This window comes from Gymnodraco acuticeps, unplaced genomic scaffold (assembly GCF_902827175.1).
Source record: "Gymnodraco acuticeps unplaced genomic scaffold, fGymAcu1.1, whole genome shotgun sequence".
In the NCBI taxonomy this organism is placed as follows: Eukaryota; Metazoa; Chordata; class Actinopteri; order Perciformes; family Bathydraconidae; genus Gymnodraco; species Gymnodraco acuticeps.
In genome coordinates, this window is record NW_022991295.1 from 191,587 (window position 1) to 204,707 (window position 13,121).

A 13,121-nucleotide genomic window follows, 5' to 3' on the forward strand; every position below is an offset into this window, starting at 1 on the left:
TCATTTTCACGTCTGATATTTAAAAACAGTTGTTCTGCTACAGCATACATATCTGAGCAGTAAATCACATGATTTAAACAACAGTGCCCCGGTTTTTTCAACAGGTCAGATTGATGTTGACTCTCCACACAGTGGCGGCGCCAGAGATTTGCTCTAGGGGGTGCTGTGGGGTAGCTTGACGTTTCATAGAGGGTGCTCAAACATTAAGGGTTTCCCATTAATGAACCAGCGCTACAGTTGAATTTTCTACTGCAACACACTCCACACACACACACAGTGTGCCCGCGACTGTTACAATGAAGGCTCGGTAATCAGCTCACGGCATATAGGTGTAAGCAGGGGTAAAGTGCTATTTTTACAAGTGGGGAGTGGACCTCACCTCCTCTAGGAGGGTCCTCACCTCCTCTAGTTTATTTTTAAATATTGAAGTTAAAAGCATCAATTTGGTGCACTTTGAGAGCCAAAATGAAGAGATCTATGGATATACAGTATCTCTCAACATACATATGAAACAGAACTGTAAACAGATTTTCTATTTCTTTATAGATATTTTACAAATCACTCCCCTTTTAAAACAAACCGTTTGAGACCCACTGAGATAACTAGACTAAAGTTAACTAAACACAGAGTCCTTTACTTCACCTGAGCTGAGGTTATCTGAGACTCTCCGTCTGACAGGAGAGAGTTCTCCCTCCACCTTGTTGTTGAAAAAGCTCTTTATATCCGTTAGCTTGGCTAGCTAGCACCAGATGCTAACCACAACGATCTCCGGTAGATACCCACCGGTGCGCGAGCTCTCTCTCTCTCTCGCTTGCGCACGCACACAAAATGGCTCGTGCCACACACACACAGAGCAGAGCTTGAATGAAACAGACCCAGAAGTAAGCTACTTGTACTCACGAGGCCTATTATGTGCAGAATCCCTCTCGCTTTCAGGTGGTTTTGATTGAGTGTCCACACGTGGACGTTTAAGGACTAAAAAACGATCCATTTGTCACTTTGCTGTTAGCAAATCATTTGGGGCTCCAGCTAACAGGAAGTCACTCAAGTGTCACAAAGTAATTTACCCTATGGGTAGGTCAAAAATCGAATGGGTGCTGGCCATTGGCCTAATCATATCACCTGTGTTGGCTTTATGTTTTTGGTCAAACATGTATTTGTTTCACATTTGCATTGATGTAATCAATAATTTTTCTGATTTAATTTAATAAAAATAATAATAATTTTCGAAAAAAAAAACATATTTCTTGGGGGTGCTTAGGGGGTGCTTTGGCAATCCTGGGGGGTGCTTCAGCACCCCCTAGCTCCCCCCTGGCGCCGCCCCTGTCTCCACATACTTTGTTTTTCCATACAGTCAATCAAATAATGTAACACCATATGTGAATGAAGCTACTCAAGTTGAACACACACCTTTTTCTACAGCGTAGTTTATAGAGAACCGCAGTGACGCGTCCTAAAACCCGGAAGTAAGTTAGCATTTTTAGCACTTCCGGTTCCTTCGTCAAAAAGCAATGCATTTTCTCCATAGGGTTTTGGAAAATAAGGTCTGTGGTTGACACAAATTTAAGAGATAAATCACGTTTTGTTCTACGACATTAAATACATCAGCAGTGACCCCACTGGTGATTTTTGAAGAGTTTACATGTCTGAAAAACGATGGTTGTTACCGAGTGGCTGAATAGGACTACAGAAATGGTCGAGGCCGTTGTACGTCATTACGCCGAACACGTAAACACTCCAGCGAAGTTTGTTTTCCCTTTATATATACAGTCTATGGTTTTCCCCCGTGTTCTGCTTGAAAGCAAGTACCTGCCTATCTCTAGTATCTGTATATCTATATATCTGACCATTAGAATCTGTATTTTTTTTTAACACCGTAGTTTTACAAATTATAGAATAATTAATTACCAGTGTTTTCCAAGTTTACTCGGCAGTTCGTTTTGTTAGCTAACGTTAGCTAAAGCTAGCGCTACTAGTTAGCTACGCAATGGTTTGTTGCTTTGCTCCGGGTTGCAGCCACAGGTCTTCGCATGAAACGTGCTCGCTCTATCGTTTCCCGGCCAATGTTTTCCAAAGGAGAGTCTGGATTTGTGCCATGAGGTAAACTGACGTTACATTTTTGTCCATGTCACGGTGAAATTGAAATGATGGGTAGAAGAAATTCCTGAGAACCTGCCCCCGAGTCTGTCCCTCAGCCAGTCACGATCTTCGGAGGTGGGCTCTCTTGTCAGCGGGTTGAATGAGTTATTGGTTGGAGGAAATAGCTCCTCCACTGAATGCGTACGTTTAGCTGCCTTTGGCTTCTTCCACTGACAGGGGGTGTCAGTGCAGCTGAAATTGTGGATGGCAAAGATGGCTAATGCATGACTGCATTTCCATTCTCCACGTGGGCATTCACATTTTGTGGAGAGAATTCCCTCTTCTCCTGTAGATACCTGTGGTGGTGGGATTGTTTTATTATTTAAAATATATTTACATTTGTAATGCCTTCCCAATTATCCCTTTAATTGTTTATAGCCTACTGTATGTTTATTTCATGGATATTCTGTGTTTTCTGGTGTGTAATATTTGTAATAAAGATTTCATGTGACACATAAAATGGATTTGTTGATGGGAATTAATGTCACTAATGTGAATAAATTAACTCTAGGTTAACGGTACTCTTGCTATCACTACTCACCGACACTCTATAAACCATGTCTCTCATGCTAGCCCTGACAACACCGGTAAGCACACCTTCATCTAGGCTGCACTGTTGTAGCCTACGTGTCCTGACTTGTAGTGGTTATCTCCTCTATCTACACTCTTCTTGTCATCTTTGTAAAATGATATCAGACTGGTAATTGACAGCCATGACTTCTAGTGAAATTCAGTGTGGCTCAAATTAAAAGCTTTGTTAAAATATGCAAGCCTGCGAAAGTCAGTTGAAACGATCTTAAGTTGGCGTGACGTTGAAGTCGTGCGACTCTGCTGCTGTACTTTTTTGTAGTTCGTTTATAGCATAACGTTAGCATTTTGCTTCTGGCGACTAGATTTATGATTAAAAAATTATAAAAGTAGGGTTGATATGTGGATATTATCCGGCTGAACAAAAAGTGATCCGTCTCTTAAATATGTGTCAACCACAGACCTTATTTCGAGCTATTTTCCAAAATCCTATGGAGAAATTGCATTGCGTTTTTGACGAAGGAACTGGAAGGAGTTTACTTCCGGGTTTTAGGACGCGTCACTGCGGTTCTCGAGCCACCAAACAGAAATTAAGCGGGAAAAGTGCACTGCTAACAACGTCCGTTAGCTACTTAGCTTCTCAGCTGCAGCATATTTACAGGGCTGCCAACACTCACGCATTGAGCGTGAGAGTCACGCAATTAACCCATATCTCACGCACTCACGCACTCACGCCACACTTGCCTTTCCTCACGCTAAGTTTTCGTCCAAAATAAATGTATATAAATATAAAAATAAAGTGAAGGAACAGCAAACCGAGCGGTCTACGAAATGAGACGGTCTTCTGGCTTAGTTCAGTAAAGTTGGAACGATATTGGGAGATTCTGATTTCACGGATCAATAACTCATGAACAAAACGTTATTCAGACACAAACGACGTCTCCTAAGTACCGTGGTAAGGTTGACTCAGAACTACAATCACATTTTGATCAAAAAAAGCCAATAGGCGCTGTCCTCCTCTGAGCTGGACACGTTACATTGGTCTCTATCCGCAGCCGGAGAAGAAACGAGTGCTCAGGGACGACGCTGAAGTTGGCTTCCGATTCAGAGCATCCGATTCGGCAGTAAAGGGGAAAGTTAAGGGACATTTAATTTACAGCGCTGAGCGAACAATCCTCCGTCATTGAACCTCTTAAATCGCTGCATAGCCGATTTATTTGGACTGGATTATCCCAGAGGGTCTAAAGATTCTTTATAACCCAGTTTGAGATTTGTGAAATCTTTATTCTATTTGTGAAAATACAAACACAGGTGGAAGGCTGAGGTTGCTGCAGCAGGCCAGGATCAGGATCAGAAACTGAGCCTCCCAGCTGGGCAAGCCTTTATGCCTTCTTGAGGCTCCGCCTCTAGATGGGCGGGCACAAACAGGACGACACTCCAGTACCTGCCAGAGGACCGCAAGGCAGGGAGCACAGACAGGCAGAAGGGGGGAGGGGTCGTCACAACATGTTCTTTTGTTTTGTTTTATTGTTCTGTCTTTTTATTTATTTAAGTATTCCAGTAATGTATGTTGCATGTTTTAATTTGATTGTATTTACTTGTTTAAATGAAATTTGTTTTAGGTTCACTTATAAAATCTGTCCAGGGACAACAGATGAAAAATAGCCTCTTGGCTAACTCTGGCACATTGACAGGAATGTTAATTCATGTGCACTGTCCCTGTTAAACAAATGAATGAATAAATAAAAATAAGTGTATGCTCCTCATCTAGGTGATCATTCTTTATCTACAAAGTTTTCGTATCTTAAACACTGTTTCATAGCAAACAAAAAAATGAAAGAGATGTTAAAGGAATTCAGGTTCATGAGATAAAGAAAAAGGCTAAGCTTCAGTCTTTCATCCACTTTGAACAGCTTCTGCTGCTTTGTCCTAAAGCTAAATATGAATTGCAATTATTTTTACCAAAGTGTTATTTTCTAATCTTGTAATGTTTTTCACATTCCAAGCAATCCTAGTGCTCAAGATGACATACTGTAATTAGGCAAAGCTTGTTGCTTAAAGTAAACTTGAACAATGATAGTTATAGACTATATTTAATTTCCTGTTGAAATGTTTTGCCTGCAACTGTAAATAAATTACGTTTATATAAGTATACCTACTTATCTGTTGAATTTTTATTTGCAACACAAAATTATAATACATTTGAGAAGTAAAGACTTTATTCTTCCTTAATTAGCTGTCCATACTTACCCGATTTGATGAGTGTAGGTCTAGTGGTTTCAGATCAGGACCTGGTCTAATGTGGTCTACATGTAAAGAAAAAGCACTGAAATCTCCCTTGTTTGTATTTTCACAAATAGAATAAAGGTTTCACAAATCTCAAACTGGGTTATAAAGAATCTTTAGACCCTCTGGGATAATCCAGTCCATAATCCAGAGGTTCAAACACGGAGAATTGTTCGCTCAGCGCTGTAAATTAAATGTCCCTTAACTTTCCCCTTAACTGCCGAATCGGATGCTCTGAATCGGAAGCCAACTTCAGCGTCGTTGCTCAGTCTGCAAAGTGCAACTCTGAAAAAAGAGAATACAAGAATAATATTCAATCACTATTATATTACTACCAAACTCACTACACACATCAATAGTCTCCTGGTGGTCATACTACAGCAAGGAGTTTTGAAGAATATGCTTTTGAATAATTTTGGGGAATATTTATAATGTAAAATCTTCAATAAATATGGCATCATAAATAACTTTACTATTATACAGTATATTTCTACCAAACTCACTATTTGCATTGTTGTTGTTAGCATCTGGTTAGCTTAACGGATATTAGAAGCTGTTTCTAAAACAAGGAGAGGGAGAGCTCTGTCCTGTCAGACTGATAACTACAGCTCAGTGAGGTAAGGGACTCTGTTTAGAAAGTTAACTTTAGTCTAGTTATCTCAGTGGGTCTCAAACGTTTTGGTCACCATTTATGAGAATACATGAAAAACAGTTATGAAATACTATATGACAGTAAAACAAGAATACAGTTTGAAAGGGGAGTGATTAGTAAAATATCCATAAAGAAAAAGAAAATCTGTTTACCATAAATTATTTTTGCTCTCAAAGTGCACCAGGTTGATGCATTTAACTTAATATTTAAACCCCCCCTCCCCCCCACACTTATAAAATAGCACTTTTCCTCTGCTTACACCTATATGCCCTTTTATATGCTGTGAGCTGATTATCGAGCCTTCATTGTAAGAGTTGCGGGTACACTGTGTATGTGCGTATTCCACTATAGCGCCCGGTACATTAATAGGAAACCCTAGTTTGTACATGTTCAATACATTTGTAACACTGTACACATGAACGTTTCTTTTTTCGGTTCACCAAAAAATAAATCTCACTCCAAGCTGAACTCAAATGTTGGCAGCCCTGATATTTAACAGTTTGTGACCGTAGCTGCACGTCTCCTCAGTCTATTCAGATGCTGCTGGGGTCCTTACTCTTTAATACCACCAACAAACAGACGTCTGTCCATAGCTTGTTAAAAGAGCCTAACCAAACAAACATTCAGCGGGTAAAGCACTGCTAACATCGTCTGTTAGCTAATGCAAATCTAACATCACATGCCTTTTCAGTCAGTTCAGAGGCTGCTAGAACACGGATAGATACTCCAACGCAGCAGCTGGGAAAGTAAAGTTATCCATCCATCCATCCATCTTCTCCCGCTTATCCGTGGTCGGGTCGCGGGGGTATCAGTTCCAGCAGAGAGCCCCAAACGTTCCTTTCCCCTCATCAACCAGCTCTGACTGGGGGATCCCAAGGCGCTCCCAGGCCAGCGAAGAGATATAATCCCTCCGCCTGGTCCTAGGTCTACCCCTTGGTCTCTTCCCAGCTGGACGTGCCTGGAACACCTCCCTAGGGAGGCGCCCAGGTGGCATCCTAACTTAAGGTGACCATATTTTCAAAATTAAAACCGGGGACATTTTGAGTTTTGCGGTCAATATCTCATTAACATATCCAATTTTCTTGACTGTTAAAGAAAAAAGGGGGACAATTCTGGTTCAATGTAATTCGAACATTTTAACTGTTGGATACAAACAGAAGGACGATAGCTCATATATGAGACTTCAAAGGTCTTTAATTTTGAAACTGTACATCAGATTGTCCAGATTCTCTCTGAGTGACTAGATGGGGTGTCCTGCTATCATCCTGGAGTGAAATAAGTCTTTGATACTGGATAGTTTTTGTTTAATTCTTATCTAAATATAGAGGGATGATAGCTCATATGAGACTACAAAGGTCTTTTATTTTGAAACTCTACATCAGATTGTCCTGATTTTCTCTGATTGACTAGATGGGTTGCCTTGCTATCATCCTGGAGTGAAATAAGTATTTGATTGACTTCGAATGACTCTTTGATTATGGACAGTTTCCATTCAATAATAATCAAAATATAGATGGACAATAGATCTAATTTAAGATTTTAAACAGCATACATTTTAAATTGTGCTTCAGAAAGGAATGTTATTTTAGGAGTGTTGTGAGATTGTGTCAACATCGATTGAAATTAGTCACCCAGTGGAAATGTCAGATATGTCTTCATAACTGCATACTTACATTTTACATTCACTCAGTTATAATGTGGTAGTTATACGTAGTTTGTTTTAAATGATTATTGATCACATTATATAGTACATATTTCTTAATTTAAGCTCCAGTATGAATATGTTTGGTGTGTTTTTGAGGTATATTTGTTATTGACCGAGTAAACGCTTTTATTTTGAAGGCAGTTTTTACAGGCCTCTACCGTAATGCATAGGATATTCGCGCACCGCAATACAACGTGCGGGCTGGCTTGAGTGTGTTTTCCGAAGTGGGGGCTGGCTTGACCGCAGTCTGTTTACCCAGTGTTTCCTGACATGAAACGTTTTATTTCACCTTGCTATGTGTTTTTAACGTATATAAAAAAACGGGGACATATCCGGGGACAGTTTCAACTGGGACAGGGCAATACAAACGGGGACTGTCCCCGGAAAACGGGGACGTCTGGTCACCCTTTCCTAACTAGGTGCCCGAACCACCTCAACTGGCTCCTTTCGACGCGAAGGAGGAGCGGCTCAACTCCGAGTCCCTCCCTGATGACCGAACTTCTCACCTTATCCCTAAGGGAGACACTAGCCACCCTGCGGAGAAAACCCATCTCGGCCGCTTGTATCCGCGATCTCGTTCTTTCGGTCATGACCCATCCTTCATGACCATAGGTGAGGGTAGGAACGAAAATGGCCCGGTAGACAGAGAGCTTTGCCTTCTGGCTCAGCTCCCTTTTCGTCACAACGGTGCGGTAAAGCGACTGCAGTACCGCTCCCGCTGCTCCGATTCTCCGGCCCATCTCACGATCCATTGTTCCCTCACTCGAGAACAAGACCCCGAGATACTTGAACTCCTTCACTTGGGGTAAGGACTCATTCCCTACTTGAAGTGGACAGTCCATCGGTTTCCTGCTGAGAACCATGGCCTCAGATTTGGAGGTGCTGATCCTCATCCCAGCCGCTTCACACTCGGTTGCGAACCGATCCAGTGAGTGCTGAAGGTCGCAGACCGATGAAGCCATCAGAACCACATTAAAAAAGTAAAGTTATATTTCTCCTAATTAACAATAAATCCAAACATGAATTGGAAAAAAATACTGAGTCTGTTTCTGATTGTTCCTTGAAGGAGAACACTGGAAGTGATTGACGAATCAGGCGTCTATGCTGTCGCAGACTAAAGTTTAGCCCTTTAACACTGTATGCAACACTCTGAAGAAACTTAGTGTTCACTTTTCCACCAGTTTCTGTCTTTATGGTTGACTGTACCTTTAACAGTGTGATGGGGGTTCGTCTCCAATCTCCGCGGCTCCATTAGAGAGGTGACAGGGCTGCGAATGGGCTGGAGGCCTCGTGGCCTCAGAGCAATCACTACGGCTATTTCACACCCTGCTGATCCCCTCCTCTCCTGCAGAGAGAGAGGGGCTCCGAGGGCCCTCGAGGCCCCTGATGAAGTCCTGACCTCGCTCTCCAGAACCCAGAGGATTAAAAAAATACTCAAAAGTGAAGACGCTTGCTCAAGTTAGTTGACGGACAAATTGGAAAGTTTTATTGCCAGATGAGAAAAGTGACCAAAGTCACTCGAGCCGACTAGAAACCTATAATATTTACATACTACCTGTTTTATGTCATAGCAATACTTAAAGAAAAGAAAAGGTATTGACCAGAAACCTGACTAGTTTACAGATGAAGTTCCTAAATTCCATTTCTAAAGTTTAGCAACAAACTCAACGCTTTATGTGAAGAGACTTTAAATGTCCTCTGGAAAGGCTTGAGAAGCGGACCGTCTATTCTTCTGCAGCCACATTTAAGATATAGTTTAGAGTTGTTTTTGACATTTCTTTGCACTTAAATATAGGAGGCTGTGGCTCAGTGGATAGTATGATGGACTTCGAATCGGGATAGCAAGTTCGAGTCCCACTGCAGTCAGCAGTCGTTGTGTCCCTTCACCTCAAATCGCTCCTGTGGGGACTTTCCACAGTACTGATGTAGCTTTGGAGAAAAGCATCTAACAAATGACATGTAATGTAATAGACTGCAAAAAGTAAATTAATGAATTATCTGGACTTCAACTTATTTTCTCTGTTGTCGGATCAGTGCTTAGCCTCTTTGCTTATCTTCTTGAGGATCTTTATATTTGCCTGAAATAGAAAAACTGACTGGAAATAAATAAAAACTTTTTTTTAGAAAGTGACGAGTTTTCATGATCATTCAACCTTTACACATTTACGTTGTTCTTATATTACGTTAGGTGTGTGAGTCGAGGTTTCTTTATGTTGTGCAGGTTCAGATGTCGACGCAGACTGAACAAATCTCCATCTGTGATGTGGGACCATGATAACTAGCAGGCCTCTTCGCTGTGAGCAGAAACAGGGACACAGCGGTGGAAAACACACAATCAGAGGAGTAAATGACAATCTGCTGCACGACGAAACCAGAAATGAGCTGGCTGAAGAAAGAGAGAAAATGTCACCACATTCGGGGGCGACGCAGTCCCTCTCATGTAATGATCTCCAGTCAGAGACCACTAAGGGGACCATTTTCCTCCCTGGGCTTTAATGTGTGATACTCATCAGCCTCTCCGCCTCAAATAGAAACTGATGTGCTGGGTCTCTGCCTGTTTCTGGGGAAAGTGCGATTTTCAATTACCTCGCCTCAGCGGCGGCCAATCTTAATACCTTCTTTCTTAATTCGTGTTCACGTCGGCACCGAGGCGTTGCATCCAGGCGTTTCCCCCTCACCACGGGCTGCCGAATACAAGACTGGCACCACTTAGCTCCATCAGGACCCCCCTCCCATCCCTGCTAACCGCCCAGCTCCTGTGGAATAAAGGTCAAGTAATCAGGCATCTGGAAGGACAGCTCATTTGTCATCTCTTGATAAATGCATCAGCGGCTAATCCGAAGAGCAGGACCCCGCCGCGACGCCCCCGAACAGAAAGGTTAACCGATTCAAAACAGGAAGCGATGGAGGACGATGGCAGCCGCGTAGGGAAGAATAAAACTTCATTTTGATTCAATTGTTTGGTGGCTATTTCTGGACGGGTGGATTGTGGGAGGGCTCCGACAATAACCTCCACCCCCGCCGCTAAATGACAGCAGACTGCAGCGAACATTAACTGTGACAAGACATTACCAGCGATGAGGCGTTAGTTTCACTGCGGGAAGGAAAAGCTGCTGCTGCCTCCATCTTCCCCCCCACTTCACTTCTTCTCCTGCCTCCTAACAGTTTCCCCTCTCAATTTGCTGAAAGTCAACTTGACAACACCAGAAAGAAAAGTCATTTCTCTGACAAGGAATCAAGCATAGATTTAATTGAAAAACAAATAACTACATAATTATAGTAGCAACATGGAAATAACGTAATTTGAAAGACTCACAAGGTTCGTTAAAGTTCAGATTCAGATTAATTGCATAGGGCTGATCGTGAAAACATGTCCACTTATATACCTTGGAGGTTGTTGAAACTTTTGATGAAGGACACAGTCTTGAGAGCACTTTCAGATGCAACATCGGCAATGGTGACTGTAACTAAGTACCTTTACTCAAGGACAAAATGAAGGAAGGCTTACTTATACGCGTTGTTCTCATGATATGCTACTTTATACTTTTACTACACTACATCTCAGAGGTACATATTAACTTTTTAACTTGAAGTACTTTCCAGGATACAGTTTTTCTATCCCCGTCCCCTCCATGCGTCTCCAAATGTGTTGATCCTGAATGTTTGTGATAAACTGAACCATAATATGATCATTTAGTCATAGATGTCTTGAGAGAATTGTTACATTTTTAAGCTATATAAACTCAGAATCAAAACACTTCTCGGATCAGCTTGAAAATGCATCGTCACAAAGATGAAAAACATCGGTGAAAAGTTGACTAAGGACAGACCGTCAAACATATGATTATCTTATAGAATAGCATGCATTATTGTAGATTAAACTACTAGTGTGTGAAGAAGTGAAAAAACATCTACTGCAGTTAAATGTAACACACTAATGCAGCAGTAAGTAAAACAAACTAGGATAATTTAATGGCACGATTTTTGCTTCTTGGGTGTTTTCAACGTGGTTTAATTATTATTCTTTCAGTGAATTATCTGAATGATCCTCCTCCACTCCGTCTTGGCGACGGGTCACTGAGAAGTGGAGCAACACTAAAATAATAAGAGAGCATCAACTTCCCAGAATTGAAAGTGAAAGTTTGTCTGAGTGACAGAACAGCTGCACGTCTCCCTGCTTCTCTCTGAAGAAACACTCGACTGAATCCAGCAGCTTTCCTCAACAACACAGCAGAATCTCTGCAAAACACTGGGGAGTACATTAACTGTAGCCTACAAGTTAATGAGGAGTTCTGTCTTATGTTTATTTAACTTAACCATCAATTAATATAGCTAAAGTGTGAGTTGAGCTGCATTTATTTCAATATTAACCAGCAGTGGAACAAGTTGTGACTGCACCAATCTCAGCATGTTCAAATCACAAATCTAAACTCCCCTTTTCAGAACTGCTTTTAATCTGTAATTAATGTTGTGTTTTATAGATTTTTCTGTGTGTTGTTTAAAAGTCTATTTGAGCACCATGAAAAGCACTCTATAAATAACATTTATTATTATTACTATTATTGAAAAAAAACCGGCAGGAGTAGGCAAAGAGGAAGAAAAGGAAAAGTAACAAATAAACTGGGAACAGACAGGAGGGCAGACCAGGGAAATCTAGACAGGACATCAGGGCAAAACCTCAAGAAAAACGTGAAGGCAGAGGCCGGAGACACGGGAGAAATCTGCAGCGATGGGACGGCTCCGGAGGACGGGAAGTAACGCGATGGGTCAGCTGGACCACCGGAGCAGGAGCACTGGGAGGAGGAGTTGGCGGGACCAATGACTGAACAGAAGATGGTGTTGGCAAGACCCCCAGCGGGAATTGAGTCTGCGGCACTCAACATCCTAACATCTAGGAAAATATATATCAATATATTGATAGTTATATTATATATAAACTAGCACAATACAAGCGCCGCTAGTGTAGTGGTATCATACAAGATTCCCGTTCTTGTAACCCGGGTTCGATTCCCGGGCGATGCATGCAAGACGGTCTGAATATGGGTTCAGTAGGGGACTGAAGAATAGAGAAAGGTATAGAACTCTGAAATGGACATTTTAAAACTCTTCCGTCGGCGGAGTTGAGAGAGATTCCCAGTCTTGTGACCAGGGTTCAATTCCCATGCAGTGTTTGTATTAATCCAACTTCAAACAAAGAAGTGTTTATTTGGTGTAGGTTTATGATTCTCACTTAGGTTGCGAGAGGTCCAGGGTCCAAATCAATACAAAACAGTACAAGCGCCGCTAGTGTACTGGTATCATACAAGATTTCCATTCTTGTGACCCGGGTTTGATTCCCGGGCGGTGAATGCAAGACGGTCTGAATATGGGATGAGTAGGCGATGGAATAATAGAGAAAGGTACAGAACTCTGAAATGGACATTTTAAATCTCTTCCAGGCGGCGGAGTTCAGAGAGCCAGAGTTATTTGTAACCACTGCAACATTGAATTTTCTTATCACTGGACTCTAAGGGTAACTTGTTCTTCTATAGCTAACTATATGACAAAAAGCTAATGCACTAGCCATTTTGAAGACGATGACTACAAACTTGTGAGGCCACAATATTAAGGATACACAGGGCACTCCAACATCTAGGAAAACCAAAAAACACTGTAATAGTAAATATATTGATAGTTATATTATTTGTAAACAAGCACAATACAAGCGCTGCTAGTGTAGTGGTATCATACAAGACTCCCATTCTTGTGACCCGGGTTCGATTCCCGGGCGGTGTTTGTGTTAATCCAACTTCAAACAAAGAAGTGTTTATT

The 13,121-nt window shown here is 41.6% G+C and overlaps 2 non-coding genes across 2 annotated transcripts; both read left to right on the plus strand.

The window, feature by feature from the left end:
• The first annotated feature begins 12,261 nt into the window (after positions 1 to 12,261).
• trnag-ccc lies at positions 12,262 to 12,332 on the plus strand. The gene has a single exon. It is a non-coding gene; the product is annotated as a tRNA-Gly (tRNA).
• Positions 12,333 to 13,014: 682 nt separating this feature from the next.
• On the plus strand, positions 13,015 to 13,085 carry trnag-ccc. Its single transcript has one exon. It is a non-coding gene; the product is annotated as a tRNA-Gly (tRNA).
• Positions 13,086 to 13,121: the final 36 nt, after the last annotated feature.